Below are 24953 nucleotides of genomic sequence, written 5' to 3' on the forward strand. Positions count from 1 at the left end.
GAGTGCTACGGGGCGGTAATAATTTTGGCAGGTCTGCTTGAAACATGTAGTTATTACAAACTCGGTCAGGGAGAGGTTGATAATGTCAGTGAAGACACTTGCCAGTTGGTCCGCGCATGCTTTGAGTACACATCCTGGTAATCCGTCTGGCCCCGCGGCTTTGTGAATGTTGACCTGTGTAAAGGTCTTGTTCATATCGGCTACCGAGAGCGTTATCACACAGTCGTCCGTAACTGCTGGTGCTCTCATGCATGCTTCAGTGTTGCTTTCCTCGACGTGAGCATAAAAGGCATTTAGCTCGTCTGGTATGCTCGCGTCACTGGGCAGCTCGCGGCTGGGTTTCCCTTTGTGGTCCGTAATAGTTTTCAAGCCCTGCCACATCCGAAGAGCGACAGAGCCGGTGTAGTAGGATTAAATCTTAATCCTGTATTGATGCTTTGCCTGATTGATGGTTCGTCTGAGGGCGTAGCGGGATTTCTTATAAGCGTCCGGATTAGTGTCCCGCTCCTTGAAAGCAGCAGCTCTAGCCTTTAGCTCAATGCGGATGCTGCCTGTAATCCATGGCAGCTGGTCGGGATATTTGTCACTGTGGGGACGACGTCGTCGATGCACTTATTGATGAAGCCGGTGACTGAGTTGGTATACTCCTCAATGCCATTGAATGAATCCCGGAACATATTCCAGTCTGTGCTAGCAAAAAAGTCCTGTAGCGTAGCATCCCCGTCATATGACCACTTCCGTATTGAGCGAGTCACTGGTACTTCCTGCTTTAGTTTTTGCTTGTAAGCAGGAATCAGGAGGATTGAATTATAGTCACACAGTCACTGGCTGTCTTTTTTATTTTACACAGCGCAGCAATTCTGAGCCCAGTGTACAATCAAATCAATTGTTGGTCGGACTCCCTCTAGTCATTTGTGTGTCTTAATTATTTAATCAAACAGTGTGCTTAACGCATCAGACAAGCTCAGTGAATATAGTTGATTTGATTAAAACCACATAGGATGTTTCTATCTATGGAAAAATACACGTTTTAAAATCTCGGCCAATCGATTGGTCGAAAGAACAGATGTTTTTTTTAGTCGGTGACAGCCCTAGTGGCCGTGAAAGTTGTTGTTGTGGTGCATAAGAAGGAGACGTGTGACCCATGCAGAGGGATGATGCAATACGCATACTATCAATAGAATGATCTAAATGGAACAGCCGATGTAGAACAGAACATTGCTTTGTAGGGCCGGGACGACACCAGTATCGCGACACTCATTAGTATCATGGCAAGGAAACGAAAACTGCCCTAATGTTGGAAACAAACATCATTATGTTGTCATCCGTAGTCACATTTTATTTATTTTCCAAACTATAGCACAATATTTTACATACAGAAGGTTTTTAAAGGACCGAAGATTGTGGTCTGCTTCGTGTTTTGCTTTTTGCCATGGAAAAAATATTGCGGTACTGCTATCGTCACAGCCCTGTTGCTTTGGAATTGGAAGGTCTCGTTCTATGATTTCTTCTCATTTGCATTTGATGGGGTAGGTTTCTAGGGGCTTCCAATATTAGGCTAAAAGAAACAAATTGAAATGTTGAGGCCCCCATCCATTGTATCAAATGTCCTTAACTCACCAAGGCCAATTTGTACTAGTCTATGTTTGATGTCTCTGTTTGTGTGAGTGAAATCCCCTATTACCCTCTTTGTCCTTCATTTCTAACTTGCTCAGGTCCACTGTCACACCGCTGTGAGTGTGTGTGTATCTGAGAGAGAGTGAGAGCGTTCCTTGTCCTCGATTTCCCTATCTAAACTGCATACAGGCCCTGATCTCACCACCCTCTCTCTTGTCCGTGTTTGGATCTCTGGCTCTATCTGTGTGTGTGCCTGTCTGTCTTTCCATCTGTCTCTCTCTCCATCTGTCTCTCTCTCCATCTGTCTCTCTCTCTCCATCTGTCTGTCTTTCCATCTGTCTCTCTCTCCATCTGTCTCTCTTTCCATCTGTCTCTCTCTCCATCTGTCTCTCCATGTGTTTGTGTCTTAAACTCTTACTCTGTCTCTCTCTGTCTCCTCCAGACCTGATCCACTGCACCAATGAGATGAACGTGTCGGTCCCCCAGCTGGCTGACACCCTGTTTGAGAGGACAGCCAATAGTAGCTGGGTGGTGGTCTTTAAAGCTTTGATCGCTACACACCACCTCATGATGTACGGCAATGAGGTAAGTGAAAACACACTCCCAAAGGCCTTCAATAGTATTCTCAATGATCATTTTAAATTCAGTCCACGCCTGCGTTGAGCTCTTGAGAAATGTGTTCCTGGTAAATGTTCTATTTGATAAGAGGGCAGAACATCCACTGTACTGATAATGATTACGTCAGCTACTTTTACTGTTTCAACTCTGTGACGACTCCGTAGAAATGGCACTGGACCTTGTCACCCTAGTTTAGCAAGAAGCACATTTCCACATATGAGGATGATGTAAGCGTTCTTGTAGCTTCCTCTTTCTCTTATGCTGTTGTTTCTAAGACGTCCTCTGGCCAGAGAAAGAGAGAGGGGGATCAAAAGAAGGATATGGAGCAGGGAGAAAGATGGAGCAAGAGGGAGAGATCAAAACAATGAACCATGGAGAAAGAGAGGGATCCCAATCTCCATTCCATAGTGTTGGTCTTGATTGGATTGGTTGGCAGCACTGTGTTGTAGAGTTTAGTTTTAGTCTACCCAGTATCAATACTCCATTAATTCTTCACCCGAGGTTTATACTGTACACCTGCCAAGCTTTTCTCTCTCGCGCCCTCTCTCCTTCTCTCTCCCGCTCGGGCTCTCTCCCGCTCGGGCTCTCTCCCGCTCTGGCTCTCTCTGGCTCTCTCCCGCTCGGGCTCTCTCCCGCTCTGGCTCTCTCCCGCTCGGGCTCTCTCCCGCTCGGACTCTCTCCCGCTCGGGCTCTCTCCCGCTCGGGCTCTCTCCCGCTCGGGCTCTCTCCCGCTCGGGCTCTCAATTCAATTCAATTCAAAGGGCTTTATTGGCATGGGAAACGTATGTTAACATTGCCAAAGCAAGTGAAGTAGATAATAAACAAAAGGGATATAAACAATAAATATTAACAGTAAACATTACACTCAGAAGTTCCAAAAGAATAAAGACATTTCAAATGTCATATTATGTATATATACAGTGTTGTAACAATGTGCAAATAGTTAAAGTACAAATGGGAAAATAAATAAACATAAATATGGGTTGTATTTACAATGGTGTTTGTTCTTCACTGGTTGCCCTTTTCTTGTGGCAACAGGTCACAAATCTTGCTGCTGTGATGGAACACTGTGGTTTTTCACCCAGTAGATAAGGGAGTTTATCAAAATTGGGTTTGTTTTCGAATTCTTTGTGGATCTCTGTGATCCCATTTTGTGAATTCTTGGTTGGTGAGCGGACCCCAGACCTCACAACCATAAAGGGCAAGTCTTTTTTGCCAGATCCTAATTGGTATGTCGAATTTTATGTTCCTTTTGATGGCGTAGAAGGCCCATCTTACCCTGTCTCTCAGCTCTCTCTGGCTTGCTCTTTCTCTCTGGCTCGCTCATTCTCTCTGGCTCGCTCTTTCTCTCTGGCTCGCTCTTTCTCTCTGGCTCGCTCTTTCTCTCTGGCTCGCTCTTTCTCTCTGGCTCGCTCTCTCTGGCTCGCTCTTTCTCTCTGGCTCGCTCTTTCTCTCTGGCTCGCTCTTTCTCTCTGGCTCTCTCTGGCTCGCTCGCTCTCTCTGGCTCGCTCGCTCTCTCTGGCTCGCTCGCTCTCTCTGGCTCGCTCTTTCTCTCTGGCTCGCTCGCTCTCTCTGGCTCGCTCTTTCTCTCTGGCTCGCTCGCTCTCTCTGGCTCGCTCTTTCTCTCTGGCTCGCTCGCTCTCTCTGGCTCGCTCTTTCTCTCTGGCTCGCTCTTTCTCTCTGGCTCGCTCATTCTCTCTGGCTCGCTCTTTCTCTCTGGCTCGCTCTTTCTCTCTGGCTCGCTCATTCTCTCTGGCTTGCTCTTTCTCTCTGGCTCGCTCATTCTCTCTGGCTCGCTCTTTCTCTCTGGCTCGCTCTTTCTCTCTGGCTCGCTCATTCTCTCTGGCTCGCTCTTTCTCTCTGGCTCGCTCTTTCTCTCTGGCTCGCTCATTCTCTCTGGCTTGCTCTTTCTCTCTGGCTCGCTCATTCTCTCTGGCTCGCTCTTTCTCTCTGGCTCGCTCTTTCTCTCTGGCTCGCTCTTTCTCTCTGGCTCGCTCTTTCTCTCTGGCTCGCTCTTTCTCTCTGGCTCGCTCGCTCTCTCTGGCTCGCTCGCTCTCTCTGGCTCGCTCTTTCTCTCTGGCTCGCTCTTTCTCTCTGGCTCGCTCTTTCTCTCTGGCTCGCTCTTTCTCTCTGGCTCGCTCTCTCTGGCTCGCTCGCTCTCTCTGGCTCGCTCTTTCTCTCTGGCTCGCTCTTTCTCTCTGGCTCGCTCGCTCTCTCTGGCTCGCTCGCTCTCTCTGGCTCGCTCGCTCTCTCTGGCTCGCTCGCTCTCTCTGGCTCGCTCTTTCTCTCTGGCTCGCTCTTTCTCTCTGGCTCGCTCTTTCTCTCTGGCTCGCTCGCTCTCTCTGGCTCGTTCGCTCTGGCTGGCTCTCCCCTGCGCGCGCATGCTCTCTCCCCCTCTCAGTATCAATACTCTATCCATTCTTCACCTGTACTTCTCTCTCTACAGCTGCCCAGAAACAGTTCCTTGGACAGTTCCATTCCTATGCAGAATGTAATAGTCAATATCTTTCTAGATCAAGGGTGTTTTCCTGTTGTACACGGACATGCATGTACACACGCGTCTAGCTTGTGTGTGTGTGTGGCTGGCGAGTGTAGGCAGGCCTCAGTGTACCAAAACAAACACATTACAGGAAGCCTTAGACAATGAGCTGAAGAGAGTGACACAGAGGGAGAACGAGGGCCCCTCAAGCCCCCATCAGGTGCTCTGATCCTGGCCACGGTTACTCAGGTTACTGGGCCCCCCCTCCTGGGAGTCTGGAAGTCTGGCTGCTGACTGTACTATACTGCACCGGAGCCTGAACAGGGTTACTCTAGAGAGGGTAGACTGGGAGATGGGATGGGAGCAGGCGAAGGGCGAAAGAGAGAGATGGAGAGGGGTGAGATGGAGTTAAAGAAATGGATGGAGAGACTTAGGAAAGAGGATGGAATTATGGAGGGCGTGACAGTAAGGTCGGGGGAGAGGGTGTGATGAAATAGGATGGAGTGATGCAGTTTCCCCTATATTCATTTAGCAGCAGCAGTGTAAACTTGAACGACTAAAACCATGTATAAAGTATGCAGAAAAGATAATGGAGCTATATCATTTTTAAATGAGAATCTTTGAGAACTAACAATCATCAAAATAAAAACTAGACAGTCAATCTAAAATTCCCCAAAATGTCATGGCATGGGGCCCCAATTTTAGATGTTATGTTTGAGTAACTCCGATAGAACATGGTATAATCCATGGCAAAATGTGTTCAATTGCAGGAAATTAGTTTCAAGTTATTGTCATGTGCACAAGTACAGTGAAATGCCATTCTTGCTGGCTCTTTCCCGACAATGCAGTAATCAATATCAGTACTGTAAAGTAGAACAAAAAACACACAGAAATAAGAAGAATATGAGAGGCTACATACAGGGTCAGTTCCAGGGTCAGTGCCAATACCATATTTACAATGTGCGGGGATTATGGAGTGGTAGGGGTAGATATCAGGATATATGATAAAACGTAGCAGCAGTGTATATGATCATTGTGTGTGTGTGTGTGTGTAGAGTCAGTATGAATATGTGTGTGTGTCTGTGTTGGAGGGTCAGTGTGTGTGTGTGTGTGTTGGAGTGTGAGTGTGTAGAATCAGTATGAATGTGTGTGTGTGTGTGTGTGTGTTGGAGTGTGAGTGTGTAGAGTCAGTATGAATATGTGTGTGTGTGTGTGTGTGTTGGAGTTGGAGTGTGTGTGTGTGTAGAGTCAGTATGAGTGTGTGTGTGTTGGAGTGTGAGTGTGTAGAGTCAGTATGAATATGAGTGTGTGTGTGTGTGTTGGAGTGTGAGTGTGCATAGTCAGTGCAATTTGAGAAAAAAAAGGGTCAATGCAGATAGTCCATTTAGTTAGCCATTAGGCAGTCTTATGGCTTGGGGATAGAAGCTGTTCAGGAGCCTGTTGATGTCAGGCTTGTTGCTCCGGTACCGCTTGCCGTGCGGAAGCAGAGAGAACAGTCTATGGCTTGGGTGGCTGGGGTCTTTAACAATTTTCCAGGCCTTCCTTTCACACCGCCTGATATAGAGATCTTGGATTGCAGGGAGCTCAGCCCCATGTGCTGGGCTGTCCGCACCACTCTCTGTAGCGCCAGGCGATCGCCATACCAAGCAGTGAAGATGCTCTGAATGCTGCAGCTGTAGAACTTTTTGAGGGTGTGAGGGCCCATGCCAAACTTTTCAACCTCGCGAGGGGGAAAAGGCGCAGTCGCGACTGTGCCTGTGGACCATTTTAAGATAATGGAGATTTGGACAGCGAGGAACTAGAAGCTCTCGCCCCGCTCAACTGCAGCCCCGTCGATGTGGATGGGGGCGTTCTCGCCCCCCTGTTTCCTGTAGTGCCCGATCAGCTCCTTGGTCTTACTGACGTCGAGGGAGAGGTTGTTGTCCCGGCACCACACTGCCAGGTCACTGACCACCTCCCTGTAGGCTGACTCATCGTCGCCGGTGATCAGGCCTACCACCGTCGTGTTGTCAGCAAACTTGATGATGGTTTTGGACTAAGCACCACGTGTTGATGGTCAGCGTGGCGGAGGGTATGTTTCCTACCCTCACCACCTGGGCTCGGTCCATCAGTAAGTCCAGGATCCAGATGCAGAGGAAGGTGTTCAGTCCCAGGGTCCCAAGTTTGGTGACGAGTTTAGAGGGGATTAGGGTGTTGGAACGCTGAGCTTTAGTCAATGAGCAGCATTCTCACGTAGGTATTCCTCTTATCTAGGTGGGTGAGTGCTACAGGGCTGTAGTCATTGTGGCATGAAGCCTTAGAGTTGTTGGGGAACATGAATGATGGTGGTCAGCTTGAGACTTGTGGGGGTTACAGACTGGGACAAGGAGAGGTTGAAAATGACCGTGAATTTGCCTGCCAGCTGTTCTGCGCATGCTCTGAGAACGCGCCCTGGAATACCATCCGGCCCTGCATGTTTGCGTGTGTTGACCTGATTTAAAAAAATAGTGCTGCATGGTATACCAATACTAGAACATGGAAAAAAAAGAGTTTGGTACTAGAATGTGTTACTTTCAGTACTTCTGTCAAATGTCTGACGTCGTATGTACTGACTTTGAGGATCAAGTCTTATCAGTGTAGCCAATATCCCCTTTAGCGTGCGCACACTGTGCATTTCTCTTGCATGCTCCACTTAGTCATCGCTAGAGATAGATCTGGAACCACTGCACTGGGAGTCTGGGCGGCATCAGGTTAGCGCCACGTTCACGCGGCACACAAGTTTACATACTTGAGTAACGTAACACGGTGGAAATGTTGAAACTGTTAATTACTGTTTGCAAAACAATGTCCGTACAGGCTAGAACAATTTACAATAAAAGAAGATACAGGTAGCGTCCAGCTTTGTAGGCTAACTTTCCTTGCTAGCTGACAGCTAAAGCTAACATGAATTCACTACTTTGTGATATGCAAACCATAATACAAAATATGCTTATTTTCACACTTTATTAATTCCCTTAATTGTCTCCTTCACGCAGAGATACTGAAGAAAAGAAAAGTATCTCTGCCTCACGTCTCCTTCCTCATCCAACTGACTGTGTGTGTGTAAAGCTTGTGAATGTCATTACTGGGTTAAAGAGATTGCTACTTCTATGCAAATGTTGTTGATCAGTACAATAAAATAAGTCACAAATGGAAGGGAAACACATTTTTTTTGTCATCTGTAGCCCCATGAAATCAGCCAAAACAAGCTCAAAACTCAATGCATGCACACACTCGTATTGAATATGCATTCACCTGTATTGTGTATAGGCCTAGGCTGCAGCTTCATTTACACAGTTTATCAATAGATTTACCATTCAAATATATGTTACCATTATGTTGTTAGATTGGTAAAAACAAAGTCTAATTGATTGATTATATGATTTGATTCATTAATGCAAAGATTTACATAAAATGACAAATGTAATGATATTGAACTTAAAAGATGCCCAACGATTGAACAGCAGTAGCTGAGTTTCTTTCTGTGACTTTGGCTAAAATGCATTCTTTTTTTTGCTATGGTATCGTTTTGATATCGAGTATCGTGATGGTAGCGAGTATTGTGATACAAATCCTGGTATCAGTATCAAAGTCAAAAATTCTGGTATTTTGACAACACTAATTCGAAACCATACCCGCGTCGGAGAGTGAGATCACCCAGTACCCCGGGATGGCGGGGGGCCTTCATGCAAGGCTTGATGTTGTTGTTGTCAAAGCGTGCATAAAATGCATTGAGTTAGTCTGGTAGAGAGGCATCGTTGGGCAGATCACGGCTGGGGTCTTCCTTTTGTAATCCATAATGGACTGTAGCCCCCTGCCACATGCGGCGGGCGTCAGAATCTGTGTAATAGGATTCCACCTTGTTCCTATATTGTCCTTCTGCTTGTTTGATGGCTCTGCGGAGGTCGTAGCGGGACGTCTTGTTCGCGTCCTTGTCGTAGCCTCGGGGTTGTCTGCGATAGCCCTGTGTGCGGTAGCCCTGTCCTTTTAGCTTAGCGCCTACCTCCGTGTTAATCCAGGGCTTTTGATTGGGGAAGTAGCGAACCTTCACTGTGGGGACAACGTCAACAACGCATTGCCAAATGAAGTCGGTGACTGAGGTGGTTAGCTCGTTGACGCTGTCGCCGGAGTCCCGTAACATATTCAAGTCAGCACTAGCAAAGCAGTCCTGTAGCATAGCGTCCGATACGGAGGACCATTTCTCTACGGAGAACGTCAAGGGTGCTTCCTGTTTGAGCTTCTGTTTGTGGACCGGAAGCAGGAGTATAGAGTCATGATCTGATTTGCCGAAGGGGGGACGAGGGAGGGCCTTGTATGCTTGCTTGATTTAACAGGTGACATCTGTAAGGGATCATAGCTTTCACCTGGATTCCCCTGGTCAGTCTGTCACGGAAAGTTGGGTCGGAATTTTACAAAGAGCCCTGGGCTGATGAGTCAAAGTTGAAGCTGGAATTGAGGTTAGTAACTGCCGATCTGATGTTCAAAAGTTATTGTCTGTAATAAGAAATGATAGCGGATACATTTCGTGCAAAAAATAAGTAAACACTCCAAAAAATCACAAAATGCAATATTTACTCTCAGCCCCGTGACAATTTTTTTTTAGAATTTCCGGAAACTAGCTTTAAAACTGTCAAATGTTGACTGGCTGGGCTGTGAGACTGTGGATGGGTATTGATAAATATAATGGAACTGTTAACTGTAGTACTGCTGAAAATAGCGCTCACGAGCCAAAAGTGGTCCCCAAAAACTGCATACAATGTCACATTATATGCAGATATGTGCACCCCGTCATTGCTCTCTCTCGCTCCCTCTGCTATGTATGCATGATGTGCCTCTTGCTAGCTGTCACTCACATGATGCTCATTGGTTGAACTCTAATTGTTAGGGTGCTGGCCCACGTGAGGGAAAATGAAGGGAAAATGGCGCAGCACAGCTTCCAGAAAAAGTCCCTTTCAAACTAGAGGCTTTGTGGCTAATTGAGGCAAGACAGTAATTATGCTCATAGATTATGCATGTATGAACTACACACTGACACATCCAGCCCAAAGCGGGAGGTTAAAAAAAGAGTTAGTGGTCGCCAATGTTCCGGAGCATGTCTTTAACAAGCATTACCCGGAGAATGCTGGGATTGCGGTTCTATAACTCACTGCTATCAACCAATCAGCATCCAGGATCCAAACAACCCGTTTTATAAACTATACTAACACTATGAGTCACCTCCCTGCTGTCCCAGATACTGAATGGACCAATCTGCCTCAGTGACGTTACTAGAAGAAAGAGGTAGAGGAGGAGAGAGAGAATGGAGGGGGAGAAAATGAAAGGAAAGCAAAAATAGAGAGGGAGCGAGCGAGCGAGTCAAAGGAGGAGAGAGAATGGGCCAATCTGCTTCAGTGATGCCACTGGAAGATTGTGTCGTCAATACAACTACTAATAACCCTGGAAGAGAGAGATGGAGTAAATAGAGGAGAAAGAGAAGGATGGGGGAGAGAAGGGAAGTGAAGGAGGGAGGGGGAGAGATGGATGAGATAGAAAATGACAAAGCGTGAGGGGATTGAGTGAAGGAAGGAGAGAGAGAGAGAGGAAGGAGGGAGATGGAGAGAGACAGAGAGGAAGGCAGAGAGTTAGCGAGAGCGGGGAAGAGGGTACGAAAAGGCGGGTGTGTCAGAGAAAATAAAAAGGCTGTAGAAAGGTGTTGACCGTGACTGTTATGTCAGAGGGGAGATTGAGGAGAGCTCTGAGAAATCTGTTATCGTGTGTAGGGTCAAACTGACTAATGGAGGTTGCCAAGCACAATAATCTAGCGACCTTGTGCGCACACACGGCTTATATTGCATACTCAATGGCAGGGTGGACACGAGGTGGGGTGGGGTGTACAGGAATGATGAGGGGAGGACAGAGATGTGTGTGTGTGTACCCTTATCTGTAAAGCACAAACACCCAATCTCGGAGCTCCAGGCTGGCCCAGCCCAGCAGGATGAACACACACACACACACACACCAGGGCTTGACATTACCATTTTTAGCCACTAGCCCTTCAGACAAGTAGGACAGGTGTTTTTACTTGTCTAAAAGCTCAAGTCACTTGTCCTCAAAATGCTAAAAATAATTCCCTCCAGTGCTGAAAATTCAAGTCGTCAGTGGGGGAAAAATATTTATACCGTCAAAACGGACTCTGGGGCAGTTCTGAGACTACAGACCCACTGCACATCAAAAAAAGTCAACAAAAAAAAAAAAAAAAAGGGGAAGATTCAACAATGAGGCTGATGCAACAAATCAGACGGTTCAGATTAAAATGTATTTTTTTTTATTTATTCATATTATAAGCTCAACAAGATGAAAATATCCATTAGAGGTTATGAAAGGAGATCTAAAGATGCATTGACTAGCATGGGTCACTAATATGACTGGGATTATGCCTTTGGTTGCTGGACAATAAAATAAAGTTGATTTGAAAATTGAATTGATCATGAGAAAAATGCTGGTTTCAATGGCATATTAAGTGTTTTATAAAATAATTATTTCATTTCTATGGTCGTATTTTCTCTAGGCTACTTTGAAACAAGGTAAGACATGCTTCATAAAATGACAAATGTCCAGGTTTTAAACAATTACGTTTATGGTTAAATCGTTTCAAAATGCTGACCGCCTCTGCTCAGATTCGAGGTGGGTGATGTGACCATTTTGATCTGAATTAACCATGCCTCGAGTATGTGGATAGAATCAAGCCTTTAGACGTTAATGTTAATTATCCTTCATTATATTTGTCAAACATGACTGGTGTTTAGCCTAATATGTAATTAAGTCTAATTTAAAGTTTGGCTACATTTTATGGGTCCTCCCTCATGTCAGCATCGGTTTGGACATGAGGCTGTAGCCAATATTCATATGACCTACACTTTGACCTGTAGGCTTTTTTTATTTATGTACTTGAAACATTTATTTTAATATTATTCCAATGTTGGCCTCTGATCCAATTCTGATTGGAGAAATTGTGATTGATATTGTGATATATAAAAAAAAAAAGGCGACTTACAGTGCCATCAGAAAGTATTCATATCCCTTCACTTATTCAACATTTTGTTGTGTTACAGCCTGAATTCAAAATGGATGAAATTGATTTTTCTCACCCTTCTTCACACAATACCCCATAATGGCAAAGTGAAAACATGTTTTTTAGAAGTGTTTGCAAATGTATTGAAAAAGAAATACAGATATCTAATTTACATAAGTATTCACACTTCTGAGTCAATACTTTTGTAGAAGCACGATTACAGCTCTGAGTCTTTTTGGGTAAGTCTCTAAGAGCTTTGCACACCTGGATTGTACAATATTTCTTCAAGCTCTGTCAAGTTGATCGTTGCTAGACAGCCATTTTCAAGTCATGCCATAGACTTTCAAGCTGATTTAAGTAATTAGGCCTCTCAGGAACATTCAATATCGTCTTGGTAAGCAACTCCAGTGTAGATTTGGCCTTGTGTTTAAGGTTACTGTCCTGCTGAAGGTGAATTAGTCTCCCAGTGTCTGTTTGGAAAGCAGACTGAACCACGTTTTCCTCTAGGATTTTGCCTGTGCATATAGCTGTATTCCGTTTCCTTTTATAAAAATAAAAAAACTCCCTAGTCCTTGTCGACGATGCAGCCACCACCATGCTTGAAAATATGAAGAGTGGTACTCAGTGATGTGTTGCGTTGGATTTGCCCCAAACATAAGGCTTTGTGTTCAGGACATAAAGTTCATTTCTCTGCCACATTTTTTTGCAGTGCCTTGTTGCAAACATGATGCATGTTTTGGAAAATGTTTATACTGTACAGGCCTCCTTTATTTCACTCAGTCATTTAGATTAGTATTGTGGAATAACTACAACGTTGTTGATCCGTCCTCAGTTTTCTAATATCACAACCATTAAACTCTGTAACCGTCTTAAAATCACCATTGGGCCTCATGGTGAAATCCCTGAGCAGTTTCCTTCCTCTCTGGCAACTGAGTTAGGAAGGACGCCTGTATCTTTGTAGTGACTGGGTGTATTGATACATCATCCAAAGCCTAATTAATAACTTAATCATGCACAAAGGGATATTCAGCTAATGCTTTTTAATGTTTTACACATCTACCAATCAGTGCCCTTCTTTACGAGGCACTGGAAAAACCTCCCTGGTGTTTGTGGTTGAATCTGTGCTTGAAATTCACTACTTGACTGAGGGACCATACAGATAATTAATTGTATGTGTGGGGTACAGAGATGGCGTAATTATTCAAATCATTTTACTCCTATTATTGAACACTGAATGAGTCCATGCAACTTATTATGCGATTTCTTAAGCACATTTTTACTCCTGAACTTATTTAGGCTTGCCATAACAAAGGGGTTGAATACATATTGACTCAAGACATTTCAGCTTTGAATTGTTTATTAATTTCTTAAAATGTTCTACAAATAAAAGTATTTTGTGTAGATCAGTGACACAATCTCAATTCAATCCATTTTAATCCCACTCTGTAACACAACAAAATGTGGAAAAAGTAAAGGGGTGTGAATACTTTCTGAAGGCACTCTAAATCTATGATGTTTTCCGTAAAATGTTTTTGCTTGTCCTGGAAAAGAGGACAAGCATTAATGTCGAGCACACACACACACACACACACACACACACACACACACACACACACACACACACACACACACACACACACACACACACACACACACACACACGCGCACACGCACACACACAAAGACTTTTGATTAGTGTTGCTCTGCAAGTTGTAGAAGTGGAAAATGCAGCATTTTATTCCAGCATTACAATCAGTTACAGATTGTCAGGGGAGTTACAAAAGCTTGTACTTCCTCGAATGGTGTGTGAACCCCTTGTTCTAGTTTGCATATTGGTCCTGTGTGGTAATAATACGTTTATAATGTAGGTGTCCGACTCGCACCACTGACCAGCTCTCTTCTCTCCATCCATCCCTCCCTCTCTCCCTTCCTTCTGCCTTCAGGGGAAATACATCGTCTAGAATAAATGGTCCGTTACTAATCGATAGAGGAGGTAGAAAGTGGTGTGTGTGTGTGTGTGTGTGTGTGTGTGTGTGTAAGGGTTTAGATCAGTGCCACTAAGAGTGAGTCATAATGTTTGGCTGCATCATTGACCCTGTCGTACAGATTTGTCCACCAACATCTGTGTGTTTGTGTGTGGGGTTTGTCATCATACAGGTCAACGGTAGTTCTGATGAGCCCACACACCATGATCATTACACAGGTTCCCCTTGTGCTGGGGACAATAAAAGGCCACTCTAAAATGTGCAACACAATGCCGCAGATGTTTTAAGGGAGTGTGCAATTGGCATGCTGACTGCAGGAATGTCCACCAGAGCTGTTGCCAGAGAATGTCATGTTAATTTCTTTACCATAAGCCGCCTCAAACGTTGATTTAGAAAATTTGGCAGTACGTCCAACCGGCCTCACAACAGCAGACCACGTGTAACCATGCCAGCCCCGGACCTCCACATCCGGCTTCTTCACCTGCGGGATCGTCAGAGACCAGCCACCCGGACAGCTGATGAAACTGTGGGTTTTCACAACCAAAGAATTTCTGCACAAACTGTCAGAAACCTTCTCAGGGAAGCTCATCTGCATGCTCGTCGTCCTCACCAGGGTCTTGACCTGACTGCAGGTCGGTGTTGTAACCGACTTCAGTGGGAATATGCTCACCTTCAATGGCCACTGGCACACTGGAGAAGTGTGCTCTTCACGGATGAATCCCGGTTTCAACTGTACCGGGCAGATGGCAGACCCAGTGTATGGTGTTGTGTGGGCGAGCAGTTTGCTGATGTCAACGTTGTGAACAGAGTGGGTTATGGTATGGGCAGGCATAAGCTACGGACATCAAATACAATTGCATTTTATCTTTAACAATTTTGAATACACAGAGATACCGTGACGAGATCCTGAGGCCCATTGTCGTGCCATTCATCCGCCGCAATCACATCATGTTTCAGCATGATAATGCACGGCCCCATGTCGCAAGGATCTTTACACAATTCCTGGAAGCTGAAAATGTCCCAGTTCTTCCATGGCCTGCATACTCACCAGACATGTCACCCATTGAGCATGTTTGGGATGCTCTGGATCGACGTGTATGACTGCATGTTCCAGTTCCTGCCAATATCCAGCAACTTCGCACAGCCATTGAAGAGTGGGACAACATTCCACAGGCCACAATTAATAGCCTGATCAACTCTATGTGAAGGAGATGTGTCGCGCTGCATGAGGCAAATGGTGGTCACACCACATACTGACTGGTTTTCTGATCCACGCCCCTATTTTTTTTTAAAGGTATCTGTAACCAACAGATGCATATCTGTATTCCCAGTCATGTGAAATCCATAGATTAGGGCCTAATATATACGTTTTAATTGACTGATTTCCTTTATATGAACTGTTACTCAGTAAAATCGTTGAAATTGTTGCATGTTGCGTTTTATTTTTGTTCAGTGTACAATTTCAGTAGGACATGTCTTAGTGATGGACTGCCTTCCCCACGGCCTCCACAATGGATCAGTCCACTCAGACAGGCCTCCACAATGGATCAGTCCACTCAGACAGGCCTCCACAATGGATCAGTCCACTCAGACATGCGGCAATCAGGCAGGTGTCTTGTACACCATGAAATTCTATATATTTTTTGCTATTGCTCGACTTAAGAAATCTTGTTCGACCAACAGCCTATCGACCAGACAATCGACCAGTCGACTAAATGGGTTCAGCTCTAAATCCTACCCTAACCCTTTCTCTCAGTCATATATCTTACCCTAACCCTCTCTCTGTCAGTCAGCTATCCTACCACTCCAACTTTGTCTCACTATCCTCTGATTAAATCCACGGGGTACTACGTCGTGTGTGTGGTGGGATTGTGTGTTTTTTCAGTTAACATCACAACTTCTGTTGGGAGGTGCTCTTTGGTTTCCGTGGTAACTGCAAACCTTCTCCTAAAGAAACACACATACTTTTCTTTCAACACGCATTCCTTTCTCGCCTTTTTTTGTTTGTAACTTTGAGTCTAATTACTTTAACAAAAATCGCAAGCAGCAACGGCAATGCCTTTGGGTCTTTAAAAAAAAAAATATATATATATAGTTTTGAAAACAGGACACGGGGTAAAGATGACTGAAGGGATTTGCCCAAAGAGACTGAACTAGAGAGAGAGAGAGAAGGAGGAGGAGGAGGAGCGCTAGAGAAGGAGGAGGAGGAGCGCTAGAGAAGGAGGAGGAGGAGGAGCGCTAGAGAAGGAGGAGGAGGAGGAGGAGCGCTAGAGAAGGAGGAGGAGGAGGAGGAGCGCTAGAGAAGGAGGAGGAGGAGGAGGAGCGCTAGAGAAGGAGGAGGAGGAGGAGTGCTAGAGAAGGAGGAGGAGGAGGAGCGCTAGAGAAGGAGGAGGAGGAGGAGGAGCGCTAGAGAAGGAGGAGGAGGAGGAGGAGCGCTAGAGAAGGAGGAGGAGGAGCGCTAGAGAAGGAGGAGGAGGAGCGCTGGAGGAGGAGGAGGAGCGCTAGAGGAGGAGGAGCGCTGGAGGAGGAGGAGGAGGAGCGCTAGAGAAGGAGGAGGAGGAGCGCTAGAGAAGGAGGAGGAGGAGCGCTAGAGAAGGAGAAGGATTGATTGTATAGCTAGTTTGTTTTTTGTTAAAGTTTTGGAATTCAACCAGAGAGGGGGAGAGAGACGGAAAGGGAGAGACGGAAAGGGAGAGACGGAAAGGGAGAGATAGAAATGCAGAGAGACTGAACGAGAGAGTGGTTAGTTAGAGCGAGGGCTTTCTCATTGAAGACTCAGTCTTAATAATATATTTAGTTTTTCTCTGACACGTTATTCGAACATGAATTATTTGATGGGCTTGTGGACTGTTTCTGAATCCGTTTCAAGGCCTCTCCGCTTCTCCTCTCTTCCCCTCCTCTCCCCACCGTCTCCTCTGAATCCATTCATCTATCTGCAGTCTGTGGATGTGCATAGGTTCCCATGTCTCCATCTTGCCCTGATTTCCTATTTGGAACTATTCAACCCATTTGATGCATATCAATTGAATTTAATCAAGTTGAGTGAACGCTCCAATGAAAGCTCTACTGATGAATTCTCCCTAATCTACAGATCACATGAGCTCTGGGCCAATTGTGTTGTATAGCCAGTCTGTGGTCCTGTTGCACTCTCTCTTTCCCCTCTCTCTCTCTCTCTCTCTCTCTCTCTCTCTCTCTCTCTCTCTCTCTCTCTCTCTCTCTCTCTCTCTCTCTCTCTCTCTCTCTCTCTCTCTCTCTCTCTCTCTCTCTCTCTCTCTCTCTCTCTCTCTCCGCTCTCTCTTTCCTCTCTCTCTCCTGCTCTCTCCGCTCTCGCTCTCTCTTTCCCCCCCCCTCTCTCTCTCCGCTCTCTCCGCTCTCTCTTTCCCCCCCTCTCTCTCTCTCTCTCTCTTTCCCCCCCCTCTCTCTCTCTCTCTCTCTTTCCCCTCTCTCTTTCCCCTCTCTCTCTCTCTCTCTCTCTCTCTCTCTCTCTCTCTCTCTCTCTCTTTCCCCTCTCTCTCTCTCTCTCTCTCTCTCTTTCCCTCTCTCTCTCTCTCTCTCTCCGCTCTCTCTCTCCGCTCTCTCTCTCCGCTCTCTCTCTCTCTTCCGCTCTCTCTCTCTCTCCCTCTCTCTTTCCTCTCTCTCTCTCTCTCCGCTCTCTCTCTCTTTCCGCTCTCTCTCTTTCCCCTCTCTCTCGCTCTCCTCTCTCTCTTTCCTCTCTCTCTCTCTCTCTCTTTCCTCTCTCTCTCCCCTCTCTCTCTCTCCGCTCTCTCTTTCCTCTCTCTCTCTTTCCCCCGATCTCTCTTTCCTCTCTCTCTCTCTTCCTCTCTCTCTCTCCGAGTGAACTGACCTGTTTTAGGCTTGTTTCTCTCTCTCGCACGCACGCACACTCCACGTTCTCTACGGCAATAAAGTGACCAAATGTCCCCAAATAAAACCACTCCGGGGTGCGTCCAAATGACACCCTATTCTCTGTATAGTGGGAAGCAGAAAGGGGGTGAAGAAGTTTAACAGCCTGGGCCAGTGCTTTAAACTAAGTTACTTTACCACAGGCCAAATGCTTAGTTAGCTAACACACACACGCACGCACACACAGACACACACCCAATCCGCAGAGCACATTTTCTCGGCTCTTAAACCAGTCCTTAAAAAAACCTCATGACAACCTCTTCCTCCTTGCTCTGAGAAATGCTGAAGAGAGAGAGAATATGATGAAAGTCCGTTTCTATTCCTTCTTTTCAGTTTTCTTAGACAATAAACTGTCTCTCTCTCTCTCTGTCACGGAAGTGTGACGGATATTGCAAGCGTGTCGGCAAGCGTAGCGTGAATCCTCCGCATTCCGAGACGCTCCGTCAGAACTAGGAACGCTGGGATAGATGGGGAACGTCAGCCGGGAACGTTGATGTTCCAGACTGCTCATGTCTCAGCAGAGCGCTCCTCTTTTCCGGGAATTCCCAACCCTGTGTGTGTATGTGTGTTCCTCACCCCTGCCAATTGAATCTAGTCCATGTTGATACTTGAAAAGATGGGATGTGTCTCAAATAGCACCCTATTCCCTATATAAGAGCCTATGGGCGCAGGTTAAAAGTAGTGTGCTACGTAGTGAATATGTTGCCATTTTGGACGCAACCATGGGATCTTTGGACCCTCTTTAGTCAGAAATTCCAGAAAAATGGAGAGAGAAAAAAATGAACTGATACTTTCTTTTTTCCTTCCGTTTTTGTCAGCGTCTTATCCAGTATCTGGCTTCTAGAAACACCCTCTTCAACGTGAACAACTTCTTGGACAAAGGTGCTTTGCAAGTATGATCTATGTACGACACACACTCATGCAATACTAGCGCATGATTACACACGCTCACACTGCTTTGGTCTGGGGGGGGGGGGGTTCACTGGGGGTACTGTGGTGTTTTCACTGGGGGTACTGTGGTGTTTTCACTGGGGGTACTGTGGTGTTTTCACTGGGGGTACTGTGGTTTTTTCACTGGGGGTACTGTGGTGTTTCACTGGGGGTACTGTGGTGTTTCACTGGGGGTACTGTGGTGTTTTCACTGGGGGTACTGTGGTGTTTTCACTGGGGGTACTGTGGTGTTTTCACTGGGGGTACTGTGGTGTTTTCCGTCAAATGAGGTTGGCTCAAAGTCTCCCTCTCATTTTTTTTGTTAATTCTTTCCAATATGTCAAGTAATTCTCTTTTAGTTTTTTCATGATTTGGTTCGGTCTAATTGTGTTGTTGTTGTCCTGTGGCTCTGCTCTCTCTCTCTGCTTTCTGTCTCTCTGTCTCGCTCTCGCTCTCTCTCTCTAGGTTATGACATGTCTACATTCATCCGTCGGTACAGCCGCTATCTGAATGAGAAAGCCATGTCTTACAGACTGGTGGCTGTGGACTTTACCAAGATGAAGAGGGGGTAGGACACACTATTTCATTCATCTAGCACAGTACGGGTCAGGTTGATTCTATACGATGAATCGGGTAAAACAGGCCTTAGCAACCTGTCACTACCAGCTGGTCCAGGAAAAGGAAACGAACTACAAATGTGTGTGTATATTTTCCAGGATTGACGGCGTAATGCGTACCATGAGCACAGAGAAGCTCATCAAGACCTTGCCTATTATCCAGAACCAACTAGACGCACTGCTAGACTTCCAGGTGAGTGTGTGTTGAGGAGGGGTGTGGTTTCAATGGAATGTGTGTATTTACAGTGGGAGAGATGGGCTTCAGGTGTGAGCTGACATGTTTCATTTGTGGTGATTTTTTTTTTTAGATGGCGAGATTGAGAAATATGTTTTTGAAATGATTTTCTCGCTCTCTCTCACTCCCACTTCCTCCCTCTTTCCTCGTCCTCTTCCTGCTCCTCCTTCCCCTCTCTCCTCCTCGTCCTCTTCCTGCTCCTCCTTCCCCTCTCTCCTCCTCGTCCTCTTCCTGCTCCTCCTTCCCCTCTCTCCTCCTCATCCTCTTCCTGCTCCTCCTTCCCCTCTCTCCTCCTCGTCCTCTTCCTGCTCCTCCTTCCCCTCTCTCCTCCTCGTCCTCTTCCTGCTCCGCCTTCCCCTCTCTCCTCCTCGTCCTCTTCCTGCTCCTCCTTCCCCTCTCTCCTCCTCGTCCTCTTCCTGCTCCTCCTTCCCCTCTCTCCTCCTCGTCCTCTTCCTGCTCCTCCTTTCCCTCTCTCCTCCTCGTCCTCTTCCTGCTCCTCCTTCCCCTCTCTCCTCCTCGTCCTCTTCCTGCTCCTCCTTCCCCTCTCTCCTCCTCGTCCTCTTCCTGCTCCTCCTTCCCCTCTCTCCTCCTCGTCCTCTTCCTGCTCCTCCTTCCCCTCTCTCCTCCTCGTCCTCTTCCTGCTCCTCCTTCCCCTCTCTCCTCCTCGTCCTCTTTCTGCTCCTCCTTCCCCTCTCTCCTCCTCGTCCTCTTCCTGCTCCTCCTTCCCCTCTCTCCTCCTCGTCCTCTTCCTGCTCCTCCTTCCCCTCTCTCCTCCTCGTCCTGCTCCTCCTTCCCCTCTCTCCTCCTCGTCCTGCTCCTCCTTCCCCTCTCTCCTCCTCGTCCTGCTCCTCCTTCCCCTCTCTCCTCCTCTTCCTGCTCCTCCTTCCCCTCTCTCCTCCTCTTCCTGCTCCTCCTTCCCCTCTCTCCTCCTCGTCCTCTTCCTGCTCCTCCTTCCCCTCTCCCCTCCTCGTCCTCTTCCTGCTCCTCCTTCCCCTCTCTCCTCCTCGTCCTCTTCCTGCTCCTCCTTCCCCTCTCTCTCTCTCTCCCCACCCCTCCAGGCCAACCCTAATGAGTTAACTAACGGAGTCATCAATGCAGCCTTTGTACTGTTGTTCAAAGACTCCATCCGTCTGTTTGCTGCCTACAACGAGGGAGTCATTAACCTACTGGGTGAGGACTGATCTAAAGTCAGATTATAGACAGTTTAAAGACTATAACCTACTGGGTAAGGACTGCTCTAAAGTCAGATATTATAGACTGTTTAAAGACTGGAAGCAACTGGGTAAGGACTGCTCTAAAGTCAGATATTATAGACCGTTTAAAGACTGGAAGCTACTGGTTAAGACACCTAGACACTGATCTAATGTCAGTATGAAGACTCCATCACTCTGTTTGCTGCCTACGAGGGAGGCATCAACCTACTGGGTAAGGACAGGTCTAGAATCAGATTTAAGGATTCCTTCTTACTGAGCAAAGGGTATAGAGCAGGGATCATCAACTTTTTTTTCTTGAGTGGATGGTCGGGGGGCCGGAACATAATTACGAATAATTTGTAGACTGCAATTTGACCAGAAGAAGCACAAACAGATAATATTTGACTAAAACATAATCATTTCAAACCTTGCTTATATTTTGTATAAGGTCACATGTCTCTATTATGCGTGGGAATACTTGGGAACAGATTTCTTAAATTAAAATCACTTGCAGCTGATTTCCTGTCGTTTTTAGTCTTCTGTGTCCAACAATGAAAAAAAATAATAAATGTTTTTTTGGGGGGGTTGAAAACTTGGGGGGCCAAATAAAACTAGCCGCGGACTAAATTCTGCCGACGGGATGACAGTTGGAGAACCCTGGTATAGAGACACGTCATAGACGATTCCCACGGGGGCCAGTAGGAAAAATACAAAAATAATGTATGCACTCACTAACTGTAAGTGGCTCTGGATAAGAGCGTCTGCTAAATGACTCCAATGTAAATGTATTGTCAGTTTGGTGTCAGCCCTGTGGTTAAAATAGTGTCTATTTTTGAAGCACAATTATGGTTATTTGACCCTTTTAATTGCATGTATATGTGATGTTAGCCTCAACCAGTGAATGTCCTCAGTGTATGTGTAGGCTGTGAGCACTGCTGTCAAACACTAGATTGGTACTGTTGGATATTATCCTATTCACATTGTGTGGGTTCTTGCATGGGATTATGGTTCTTGCGCCTATTTGATGTGATTTAAATCTACTGACGTTAGACTCTTAGACAGGGAATGTCAACGAACACTGTGTTTTATAGGCTTATGTGAGCACCGCTGTCTAACACGAGTGAGTGAGTGTGTGTGTGTATGTTTACACTGCTGTGGCTCTGGGTCTTGACAGGTTGAGATGTATTTCTGAAGTGCTAAGTGTTTCTGTCTCCCTCTCTACTTTCTGTCTCCCTCTCTACTTTCCGTCTCCCTCTCTACTTTCCGTCTCCCTCTCCACTTTCCGTCTCCCTCTCTACTTTCCGTCTCCCTCTCCACTTTCCGTCTCCCTCTCCACTTTCCGTCTCCCTCTCTACTTTCCGTCTCCCTCTCTACTTTCCGTCTCCCTCTCTACTTTCCGTCTCCCTCTCTACTTTCCGTCTCCCTCTCTACTTTCCGTCTCCCTCTCTACTTTCCGTCTCCCTCTCTACTTTCCGTCTCCCTCTCTACTTTCCGTCTCCCTCTCTACTTTTCCGTCTCCCTCTCTACTTTCCGTCTCCCTCTCTACTTTCCGTCTCCCTCTCTACTTTCCGTCTCCCTCTCTACTTCCCGTCTCCCTCTCTACTTTCCGTCTCCCTCTCTACTTTCCGTCTCCCTCTCTACTTTCCGTCTCCCTCTCTACTTTCCGTCTCCCTCTCTACTTTCCGTCTCCCTCTCTACTTTCCGTCTCCCTCTCTACTTTCCGTCTCCCTCTCTACTTTCCGTCTCCCTCTCTACTTCCCGTCTCCCTCTCTACTTTCCCTCTCTACTTCTGTCTCCCTCTCTACTTTCCGTCTCCCTCTCTACTTTCCGTCTCCCTCTCTACTTCCCGTCTCCCTCTCTACTTTCCCTCTCTACTTTCCGTCTCCCTCTCTACTTTCCGTCTCCCTCTCTACTTTCCGTCTCCCTCTCTACTTTCCGTCTCCCTCTCTACTTTCCCTCTCTACTTTCCGTCTCCCTCTCTACTTTCCGTCTCCCTCTCTACTTTCCGTCTCCCTCTCTACTTTCCCTCTCTACTTCCGTCTCCCTCTCTACTTTCCCTCTCTACTTTCCGTCTCCCTCTCTACTTTCCGTCTCCCTCTCTACTTTCCGTCTCCCTCTCTACTTTCCGTCTCCCTCTCTACTTTCTGTCTCCCTCTCTACTTTCCGTCTCCCTCTCTACTTCCGTCTCCCCTCTCTAACTTTCCGTCTCCCTCTCTACTTCCCGTCTCCCTCTCTACTTTCCGTCTCCCTCTCTACTTCCCGTCTCCCTCTCTACTTCCCGTCTCCCTCTCTACTTTCCCTCTCTACTTTCCGTCTCCCTCTCTACTTTCTGTCTCCCTCTCTCTTTCCCTCTCTACTTCCCGTCTCCCTCTCTACTTTCTGTCTCCCTCTCTACTTTCGTCTCCCTCTCTACTTTTCCGTCTCTCTCCTCTTCATTCCTCTCCCTCTCCACTTTCCGTCTCCCTCTCTACTTTCTGTCTCCCCCTCTACTTAATGGCTTCTTTGTACTTTTCTATGTCCTTTTGTGTTTCTTTCCCCCTCTGTCTCTCTCCCTATCTTCCCTCTCTCTCGCTCTCCCAAACCTATCTCTCCCCCCCCCCCCCCTCTCGCTCTCTTTCTCGCTCGCTCTCTCTGTCTCTTTCTCAGAGAAGTATTTTGATCTGAAGAAGGGTCAGTGTAAAGAGGCGTTGGACATCTATAAGAAGTTCCTGTACAGGATGACCAAGCTGTCTGAGTTTCCTCAAAGTAGCAGAGGTACGTGTACGCAAACTACAGGCCTTTTCTCAATTCGATTTTTTCAAATCCTGCGTCCTCTCTCTCCGTCCTCTCTCGCCTACTTTTGAAAAAGGTCAAAGGTAATCGAGGATAGGACGAAAATGCGCTTGTGTGAAATGAATGGCTGCGTTCGGGCGGATCACAATTGTCAACTCGGTGACCATCGTTTAGTGTTGCATTTTATGGTTATAAACATTGTCAGACTTGCGACTGACATGTCGACTGCATGAACTTTACAAAAAAAATCATGTGATCAAAGGTCATGGCGTTTTTAGATGAAGTCGCTGCAGTAGCTTCTCACCAGCTGCACCAGGCAGCCGTCACCTGCATTCTGGGAGGAATTATTCATCAACCAGCCATTAGGGTGTTTTTGGTTGACCCACGCCAACGTGCCAAAGACTTGACTGAAACGGGAACCAACTTTGCTGTGATTCTCAAGCTACAGGGCATACAAAGGAAAGTGATATTTGGGACCTGTCAGTAACCAATGAATTGTACACACGTTATGTGTCCAGTTTGTGGTGTGTGATATGGGCTATGGAAACGTTTATTTCGACATTTATACAGAAAACTTTTCTAAACAAAAGCAGCCGTGTTGATTGAGCCTTGCTGTTGGAATCCGGCTGTTGCAGATGCACCTCCCCAGACTTTACTCGATGACTTTCGTCTACAATCTGCTTCATTAGGCTTACCGTGCGAACACACCCAGAAGCTCCTTCTCTACTCGCGCATCATCAGGCAAATGACCTTTTCAGGGTGGATCCCAAAATAAAGGAGGAAGGGGATCATTCGTTTTAACTTAGCGATTTGATAGATAAAACGTAGCTTATCATTTTTAAATGTGTGCTTTTTCCTCCGACAATACCAACAGCTGATTTTAAACAGGGTGTGGCAGATATAAAAACTATTCCGTGGTAGGATACGCTTGTACTTCTTCGCCAAAAGGAGGCTATCAAGGAGGGGAGTACAGTCTTCCGTGAACTAACTGACTAACTGACACACTCCTCGACCTCTTATCGGTTTCTAGAGGAGAGAGGACGGAGGAGAGAGGACAGACTTTTTGCCCAAACGAGAAAAGGCCACACACACACACACACACAGAGTGCGCCAACTCGTGTATGCAAGCTTACACCTCCGAAATGGCCCTTAGATGGGTGATAGGTGCTTTTTTTTTTAGGCGCCCCCCCCCCCCCCCTCTCCTACCTAGTTTTATCAGGCTTTTTACTCCTTAACAGAACCAGAATTGCAACCACAAATTTCCTCTAAATTGATGTTCATCTAACACTGATTGTCAAGTAAAGCATCACACATCTACTGTCCAGCCTCTATCTCTGTATACAATATTATTTCAATGTTGTTCCATGTTGTTTTTGGAGCTTTTTAAAAGTGTTCAATTTGCTCACCATTCATTCACTACATCCACACCAGTCTCGTCCCCCATTGGTCAGTCACAAGGACACTCAAGATCGTCCAATCATATTCATCGTCTGGTTGTGTCAGCATGTTTGGTTGGAATCCTCGTTTGTTTTCCG

At 46.4% G+C, this 24953-nt stretch overlaps 1 pseudogene across 1 annotated transcript in view; it reads left to right on the forward strand.

Annotated features, from left to right (window-relative positions):
* LOC311113084 (phosphatidylinositol-binding clathrin assembly protein-like) overlaps nt 1–24791 on the forward strand; it is a 42110-nt pseudogene extending 17319 nt beyond the window's left edge. The window contains exons 2-7 of the transcript XR_014615931.1: nt 2060–2202; nt 18490–18553; nt 19067–19169; nt 19318–19411; nt 20512–20623; nt 23293–24791. The product of XR_014615931.1 is annotated as a phosphatidylinositol-binding clathrin assembly protein-like (transcript). The remainder of the gene's footprint in view (nt 1–2059; nt 2203–18489; nt 18554–19066; nt 19170–19317; nt 19412–20511; nt 20624–23292) is intronic.
* The last annotated feature ends 162 nt before the right edge of the window (nt 24792–24953 follow it).

Source organism: Coregonus lavaretus, assembly GCF_964263955.1.
Source record: "Coregonus lavaretus genome assembly, chromosome: 39".
In the NCBI taxonomy this organism is placed as follows: Eukaryota; Metazoa; Chordata; class Actinopteri; order Salmoniformes; family Salmonidae; genus Coregonus; species Coregonus lavaretus.